The following is a 9,230-nucleotide window of genomic DNA, read 5'->3' on the forward strand; positions in this document are numbered from 1 at the left end:
TCCCCTATGTATGTCTTCTGTCTGGATGTCCCCCCAAACCTCATGTGGTCATAGGTGGGACTTTTCAGAGATGGCTGGATCTAAGGTGTGTAATGCTGGAATTAAGGGTGTGTAATTACTAAATTAGTCTACTGATTGGTTTAGTATAGTCCTGGGGAAGGCCCACCCTGGATGTGAGTGCTACCCACCCTAAGAGCATGTAGGGACAGAAAGAGGGCTGTTGTCTTTGATCGCTGCTTCACTACTTCCCTGCTTACTGCCTCCTGCCTGCCCTGCTATGGACTGTTTCTCCTCTGCCATGCTGCCCTGCCTTGGAGCCAGCTGACTAGGGACTGAAACCTCTACAAACTGTGAACTAAACAAATCTCTCCTCCTTTAACTTTGGGTGCTGAGTATTTTGTCTTAGCAGCGAGTAGCTGAGACACCCTACAATGAATGTAATCATTATGTACTGCAAACATGTACTAATTTTTTTTTTTAAATCTGAATTGGCTACCATCCTGTCCCCCTCCCCCTGTCACCCAGGGCCAGACTCCTCTGTGGGCCTTGGCCTTGCCTCTGGGGGACGCCTTCTTTGCCCTCCCGCACCAGCCTCCCTCCACCCGACTCCTCACGGCTCCTGCTGGCTTTCAGCTCCCCTCCCTTCTGGGGAAGGCAGCCTCCCTGACTCTACCTCCTTGCCTGTTGGGTTACAGTGCTGCAGTCTGGCTTCTGTCCCCACTGCCCCACCCTTCCCCGGCCGATGCCCTCAGCAGCTTTGCTGACTGCAACTCTCCTTCTCCTCCAGCTCTGTCCTCATCCTTCTGGCCGACGCTGTAACACTTGGCCCTCATTCACTCCTTCTCCTTTCCTTGGCTCCTGTGATACCACACCCTGGCTTTGCCTTGCTTTTTTCTTTCTTCTTCTTCTTTTTTTTTTTTTTTTTTTGGTCTTTTTGAGACAAGGTCTCACTATGCAGTTCAGGCTGATCTTGAGCTCACTCCGAAGCCCAGGCTGGTCTTCGAACTTGCAATGATCCTCCTGCCTCAGCCTCCCGAGTGCTGGGATCACAGGCATGTGCCACCATGCCCGGTTTGCCTTGCTTTTTTCTTTTCTCCCCTTCCTCCCTTGCTTGCTTGCTTACTTCCTTCCTTCCTTCCTTTCAAGTCAAGGTTTCAGTATATACACCACACTGGTATTGAACTAACTCACTGTCCTCCTGCCTCAGCCTCTCAAGTGCTGAGATTACAGGCTTGTACCATGGTGCCCACAGTCAGGCTCTCCCTGTTCTTTAAAAATGCATATCTGAGGGGCTGGGGATTTAGCTCAGTGGCACAGCTCCTGCCTGGCAAGCGCAAGGTCGAGAGTTCTATTCCTGGTACCGGAAGAAAAACAAAAAAAACAAAAACAAAACAAGAATGCATATCTGAAAGAAAATGCATATCTGAGCCAGGCATGGTAGCTCATACCTGTAGCTAACTCCAGCACTCTGGGAGGCTGAGGCAGTAGGATTGTCTTGAGTTTGAGAGTAGCCTGGGCAACATACTGAGTTCAAGCCAGCCTGAACAATACAGTGAGACCTTGTCTCAAAAGACAAAACAAACAAGCAAGGCACTTTTGACTGGGTCAGTTGTGCCTTGCAAGAGGCTTCCTATTCAGCCCCTACCTGCCTGGCCCAAGCCCCTTGTCCCTCGCTGTTCTTCCTGGACTCTGATGCTTGCTGACCTTGTTTCCCCTCACCCTCCAGGTCGAAGCTTAGATGGCTGACTTGGACACACTTTCTGGCATCTCCCAAGGCCACTGCTACCTCCCCCCCAGTTGTCTCCCTGCAGCTGGGGACTGTCCATCTCTCTTCCACTGCTGTTACAGCTGCGAGTTCAAAACACAGCGCCAACTTCAACTCACCCTTTATCTGCCATCTGCATTTCACTGGGCTCCCAGATTCTCATATGTTCAGTCTGGTAACCCTAACTGCACTTCCCCTGGGACCCAACTGGTAGCCAGCAGACTGCAGGCCCTCGGTATCTGTTGTTGGGAGGAATAGTAGACAAGGACAGGGGCAGGCGCAAGCATTACGATGGTCACTAAGGAGTGGCAGCCGCTCCCTGGAGGAGGTGACACCTGAGCCAAAGCAGACGGAGATATCAGGTCATGGTCCCAGCCAGCTGCTCCGTGGTGCCGCTCTCCCGATAGGCTGAGTAGAGGCTTCCTGAACTACATATTCCCGACTCACTGGTACCTGTAATGGGACCTTACTGGGAGGCAGGCTTTGCATATTGCTGAAGTTGGCAGTGGTTTAATCCTGCCCCCAAGGCTCCCTGTGTTGGAAGCTTGCTCCCAGGGCAGTGATGCTGGGAAGTGGACCTCTAAGAGGTAGGGCCTGGCACAAGGAAATTGGACTGCTGGGGGTACTGTGCCGCCCTCCAAAAGGAAAGGTTCTCTTGGGATCCAGCTATTTACTACCAGAGTGCAGGGTTTTTTCGTTTTGATTTTGGTTTTTAGAGGCAGGGTCTCAGTATGTAGATCGGGGTGCCCTTGAATTCACTTTGTAGCACAGGCTGGCCTTGAATTTGAGGTGATCCTCCTGCCTCAGCCTCCCAAGTGCTGGGATTATAGGTGTGTAGTGCCACGCCTGGCCAGAGTGGGTTGTTATAAAGGAGCAGGATTGGCTCCTACCCAGTGGCTCTGGCTTCCTGTCTTCCATGTGATCTCTTCTTGTGCACGTCCCTGCCATGACACCATCCACCAGTGACACAGCCAGAGCAGCCAACTGATCTTGGACTTGCAGAGAAACTGCAAACTAAATAAACTTTTTTCAACTCTGAATTTTGTTATAACAACAATAAAGGACAAGACAGGGGTGAGATGTCCTAGTTTGAAGGCCATGGTGTCTTTAGGTCTTTGTCTAGGGAGTCCATCATCAATCTGGCCAGATGCCTAGTGCACAGAGACCTGTGCCTTGTGAATTGGTTTGCTAGGGCTGCAGTTACCAAGTGCTACAAATGGAGTGGCTTAAATAGAAATTCACTTACAGTTCTAGAGACTGGAAGTCCAAACTCAGGGGAGTGGCAGGGCTGTGAGAAAAAGCACGTTCCAAGCCTTTCTCCTTGCTTGTCACTGTGCTCACGTGACACTCTCCTTATACAGATGGTTATGTCCCGAGTTCCCCCTTTCATAAGAGTAGCAGCAGAGGGCTGGGCAAGGTGGTGCACACCTGTAATCCCAGCACTTGGGAGGCTGAGGCAGGAGGATTCCATGAGTTCAAAGCTAGCTTGAATTATAGAACAAGACCCTGTGTCAATAATAACAATAATGGTAGCATGGTATAGTGTTACAGGCCTGTAATCCCAGGACTCAGGAGGCTAAGGCAGGAAGACTACTGTGAGAGACCAACCTGAGATAGACACATTGTGAGTTCAGGGATGGTCTGACCCTGAACTGCATAGCAAGACCCTGTCTCAAAAAGAAAAACAAAATCAAAACAAAACAAATCAAAAAACATACCAGTGTATTAGGTCCCCCTGCAGCTTCACTTTAGTGATGGGCTCTGTGAAGGCCCTATCCCATGCTAGAGCACTTGCTTATCGTGTGTGAGAGCCCGAGAGTTTCATCCCAGCACTATACAGAGCCTCAACCAGAAAAACAACCGTATCTCCTACTGAAGTCACGTTCTGAGTATGAGACAGGACGCCAACACAAGAATTTTAAGACTCCAAGAGCCCATCTTTAGGGTTCAAGGTGTTCCTATCCATCATTTGTTCCATTTCCGGTCTCTTTCTTTCTCTCTGCTTCCCACCACCACATTTTGTGCCCAGGCAGACTCACTAATCCGTCCTGGCACCCTTTCCTGCTGAAGCAAGCCACAGACTGAGAGTCCTCGTCAGCACGGTCTCGGGCCCTCTGCCAGCCAATCCCCGTGGTGAAGGCTGCGCGGAGGAGGAGGAGAGGGAGAGGACCAGGCCACTGAGACGGTGCATCCGAGCCGTAGGGAATGAATGACCAAATACATCCAACATACGGGCAATTCAGAGTCCACCTACCCACCTGTGGGCTCCAGGTCATCTGTCCCTGCAGACTCATGGCCGACACCTCTAATGCTGTTCTCACCTTAGCCCAGGACCCAGGTTTGCCAGGAGGAAGGCCACCCCCACCCTTCTGTTTCTGTCTCCCTTGGGGAGACAAGGCGGCAGGGCCAGGTGCCTGTCTCCCGGTGATCACACTCCCTCCTGGCTGTGGTTTGATGACATCCCCTCCAAAATTTAGTGGTTGCCATAGTAATAATATTAAGAGACGGGGCTTTTAAGACGTGATTAGGCACCAGGGCTCCCTCCCTGAGAGTGGGGTAAAGTGTGACCTTACAGGGAGACTTGGCAGGGGAGTTGCCCTTCCACCACCTGCCGCATGAGGACACAGCTAGAGGCTTTCACTGGACATTGCTCAGACTCCTAGAGTGCTGGGATCACAGGCGTATGCCACCGTGCCTGGCTCGCTCACTCTTCTTTCTTTCTTTCTTTCTTTCTTTCTTTCTTTCTTTCTTTCTTTCTTTCTTTCTTTCTTTCTTTCCTTCTTTTTGTATTGTTGAGGCAGGGTCTTGCTATGCAGTTCAGGCTGGACTTGAGCTTACTTTATAGCTCAGGCTGGTCTCAAACTTGTGATGATCCTCCTGCCTCAGCCTCCTGAGTGCTGAGATTACAGGCATGCGCCACCACGCCCGGTCTTTCACTCTTATTTCTATCATTATTGCTAGGATATGCCTTCACAGAGCTCCTGCGAGGCGGGTAGACTCAAAGGAAATTTGGCAGAAGTGTGAGGGGGTGGGACCTAGTCCTTTGAGAGCCTTCTGGGGAGGGGTGCTGAGACTCTGCAGGCAGCCATTAGTTGAGCACCTACTATGTACCATTCTCTGTGGAACCACTCCTGAGCTGGGGCTACCCAGGTGGGGATGAGACAGAGGCCTGGCTCTCTTGGCCAACAGCCTCCAGAGATGGCCAGGTAAGCAGGGAGTGGTTACATTAGACTGTGGCCTGTGAGGAGATGCAGGGAGAGGGGAAGGCATCCTAGATGAGGTGCTGAGACAGGGTCTCTGTATGTAGAGCAGGCTGGCCCTGAACTCACTTTGTAACCCAGGCTGGCCTTGGGCTCATAGCAATCCTCCTGCCTCAGCATCCTGAGTGCTGGAATCACAAGAGTGTACCACCATGCCTGGCTTCCAACTCTAGGTTTTGAAAGGCAAGTAAAGATTAGTCAGCCAGGAGGGCTGAGTATGATGGCACATGCCTGTAATCCTAGCACTCAGGAGGCTGAGGCAGGAGGATCTCTGTGATTTCTGGGTCAGCTTGAACTATATACATAGTGAGTTCAAGGCTAGCTTGAACTATAAGGCAAGAGCCCATCTCAAAAAACCAAAACAAAATAAAACAAAAAGTCAACAGGGAAAGGAAGAGCCAAATTCTGGCTATCCGGAATCACAGGTCTGAAGACTCTAAGGCAAAAGGGAGGATTGTGTGTGCTGGTGAGGACAGTTGGCTCAGTGTGGCTGACGCATGCCCACCCGAGTGGGGTTGAGAGGCAGATTGTAGCTGAGGCTGTGGTTGCAGGAGACAGAAAATAAATGGAAATTAGGAGCCCGGTGTGGTGACACACATCTCTAATCTCATCACCTGGGGGGCTGAGGCAAAAGGATCATCTTGAGTTCAAACTGGCTGGACTACATAGTAAGACCCTGATTTTTTTGTTTTTTCTCCAGTACCAGGAATCAAACTCATGACCTTGCGCTTGCCAGTCAGGCGCTTTGCTGCTAAGCTAAATCCCCAGCCCCAAGACCCTGTTTTAAAACAAACAAACAAACACACAAACGGAAATAAGCCAGGCTGAAGCAGTAAGGGATTGTTATTGGCTCAAGTAACTAAGGAGTTCACAGGTTTTGTGGTTTCAGGTGAGGTTGGACCAAGGGCGCAATGGTGTCACTACAGCTTTTGTCTTTTTTCCCTCCTGTCACAGCGTCCTCTGCAGCAGTGGCTTTCCTGGAGGGTCAGCAATGGCAGCCAGTGGTCCTGGCTCAGCTTCCTGGTCTTCGTCCCATATTTGCAGCAAGCTGGTTGAGCTAGCTCAGGTCTCTCTGCCTCCTCCAAGCCAGTCATAGCGTCCAGCACCTTAGGGGAGGCAAAAAGTGGGGAGGGATCAAGCCACAGCACCACATGGATCCCCAAGAAAGCAGCAGGGGAAACGGATGTTAAGGGACAGATTTCTGAAGGAGATAAGGCATGCTAAGGAGCTGGGGCTTAATCCCAGGATAAAGGGAAGCAGCGGGCTGACTTGATCAGATTGGGGCTTTAAAAGATCACCCTGGCTGTGGGGTAGATAGCAGATTGGAGGAGGGTAAAGGCGGAGGCAGGGAGGCCAGCTGGCAGGCTCTTTCAGCGGTGAGCTGGGCCGTGTGAGAGGGATGCGACTGTGAAGGACCAGAGTCTGCCAGGTCCGGGACTGAAGGTGAAGGCGGGTGGGAGGGTGACCCCGCTTTACGCTGAGTCTTGGCTGGAAGGAGGGGTAGGAAAAGGGGCAGGCGGGGTATGTGGGGGTGATAATTCTGAGATCAGTTTTGGACAAACCTGAGTGACAGAAGTCCAGTCCAGAAGACCTTTGGTTGCTTGTGGGCATCTGGAGCCCGGGGCTGGAGGTTTGGGCTGGGTTCTAGGAAGGGAACTCATAACCTGGAGATTGCTACTGGGGAACTGAAGGACGTGGACAGAGCCCAAAGGACCAACACCAAGAGCTTGGAGGCCAGCCGGGAGCTGGGGTGCAGTCGTGGCCAGAGCTGGAGTCCACACCTACCCAAGGGTCTTTGCGTTTAGAGGTAACAGAATCACAGTTGAGCTTGGCAGCAACAGCTTCTGTGGAGGGGCCCAGGCTGAAGTGGAGCTGTAGGGGTTGTGGAGGGAATAGAAAGTGAGGGCAGGGCAGAGAGGTGTGAACAACTCTTTCAAGAAGCCCAGCTGGGGATATAGCTCAGCGGCATAGGCGTCTACCTGGCAAGCATAAGGTCCTGAGTTCCATTCCTGGTACCAAAAAAAAAAAAAAAGTGTGAATTAAAAAGAAAAAGAAGCCCAGTTTTTTTGGGCGTGGTGGTGCACGCCTGTAATCTCAGCACTTGGGAGGCTGAGGCAGGAGGATTGCTGTGAGTTTGAGTCCAGCCTCAGCTATAAAGTGAGTTCAAGACCAGCCTGAACAGCATAGTGGAATCCTGTCTCAAAATGGCCAAAAAAAAAAAAAAAAAAAAAAGAAGAAGAAGAAGAAGTCCAGTTTGGGCCAGGTGTGGTGGCACACACCTGTAATCAAAACACTTGGGAGGCAGAGGCAGGAGGAGTTTTGGTGTGAGTTGAAGGCTAGCCTGCATTATATAGGGAGCTCAAGGCCAGCCTGGATTACATACCTGTACTGAGACCCTGTCTCAAAAAAAAAAAGAAGCCTAGCTTGTGGGGGGCTTTACTGGAAAGAAGTAGCTAAGGTGAGCACAGGCTGGAGGGAGAGCTGTGGGGTACATGTGAGGGGGGCATGTGTTTAGAATGGAAGGGCGTGAGCAGGGTCTGCGCAGAGGGAAAGACAATCCCAGAGGAGGAGGGGCGAATGGGGTGTGCGTGGGAGGCAGGCTGAGCGCGGTGAGGTTGGTCCTGCAGGTTCCCCCGCCAGTGGGCAGGGGCCCAATCTGTGGGTGTGGTGCAGCTGGAGGGGGTTCCTGGCCACCAGTCTCGGTCCTCTCTGGAAATGGGAGCCACGCTGTGTGGTGTAGGGGCGGTGGAGAGGGCTGTAGAGGGAGGCAGGAAGGGTACTCCCGGCCTGGCCTATGCCCTGGGTGTCCCTTGGAAGAGCAGAGCTCACCTGCAGGACTGGCAGTCCTGAGGCACAGGGCACATGGATGGGGGGCAGGAGGGGGTGGAGCATCCTGGGGCACCAGATAGGGCTATGGAAGGTGAACAGACCTGTTTGACTGGATCAAACACAAACTGGAGCACCCCCACACCCTTTTTCTTTGAGACAGGGTCTACCTATGTTCTTCAGGCTGACCTTGAACACACTATGTAGCTCAGACTGGCTCTAGTTCATGGTGATCCTCCTGCCTCAGCCTCTTGAGTGTTGAGATTACAGGTGTGCACCATCATGTCCAGTTTAGAGAGCCTGTGCATACTGGGCTAGAGAGCATTGCCTGTAAAACAACAGGAAGCTGTGAAAGGTTATGTGGAGCAGCCGTGGGGCATGATCAAAGGAAGAATTGAAGAATCTATATCCAAGCTGGGTGTAGTGGTGCACACCTGTAATCCCAGCACTCAGGAAGCTGAGGCAGGAAGATCCCTGTGAGTTCAAGGCCAGCCTAAGCTACATAGTGAGTTCAATGACAGTCTGAACTGCATAGTGAGACCCTGTCTAAAAAAAAAAAAAAAAAATCTGCATCCAAGCTGGGCTCTACCTATAAACCCAGCATTGTGAGAGGCTGAGGCAGGAGGATCACAAGTTCAGACTCTGCCTTAGGAATTTAGGGAGACTCTGTCTCAAAAATATACAAAAACAGGCAAAGAATGTAGCTCAGTGTGAAGGGCCTGGGTTCAATCTCCAGTACTGCCCCCCTAAAAAAATCTGTATTTGAAAAAAAAAAAATCATGTGTGCATAATGGATTGGAGGGGTCAGATAGAGGTGGGATTCTGGAGCTGTTGTCAATAGGGAGGGTGTCAACTGCCCAGTCATGGAGGAGGAGCAGCCCAATGCGGCTATGGCCCTGAGCTGTTCCATAGGTTATGGGCAGTCTCATGTAGAAGTAAGCCATGGGCAGAGGGGGCTTAATGAGGGTGCTCAAGCAGAGATCCTAGTTTCAGAAGGAAGCTAGTGTGGATTTTTTTTTTTTTAAACAGGTTCCCACTATATAGTTCAGGCTGGCTTTAAACTCACTACCTGTAGCCCACGCTATCCTTGAACACAGGCAATCCCCCTGCCTCATCCTCCTGAGTGCTGGGATCATAGGCAGATGCCATCACGCCTGGTTTAGATGGATATTCTCACTACATTCCATCTGAGATGTCACTGGATCTTCCTTGTAATTGATGAGGTCAGGATTATCATTCCCCTTTTTTTTTTTCTTTTGTCTTTTTGAGACAGGGTCTTGCTATGCAGTTCAGGCTGGGCTTGAGCTTACTTTGTAGCCCAGGCTGATCTTGAACTTGCAACGATCCTCCTGCCTCAGCCTCTGGAGTGCTGGGATTAC

This window comes from Chinchilla lanigera, unplaced genomic scaffold (assembly GCF_000276665.1).
Source record: "Chinchilla lanigera isolate Chin_1 unplaced genomic scaffold, ChiLan1.0 scaffold00021, whole genome shotgun sequence".
Classification (NCBI taxonomy): domain Eukaryota; kingdom Metazoa; phylum Chordata; class Mammalia; order Rodentia; family Chinchillidae; genus Chinchilla; species Chinchilla lanigera.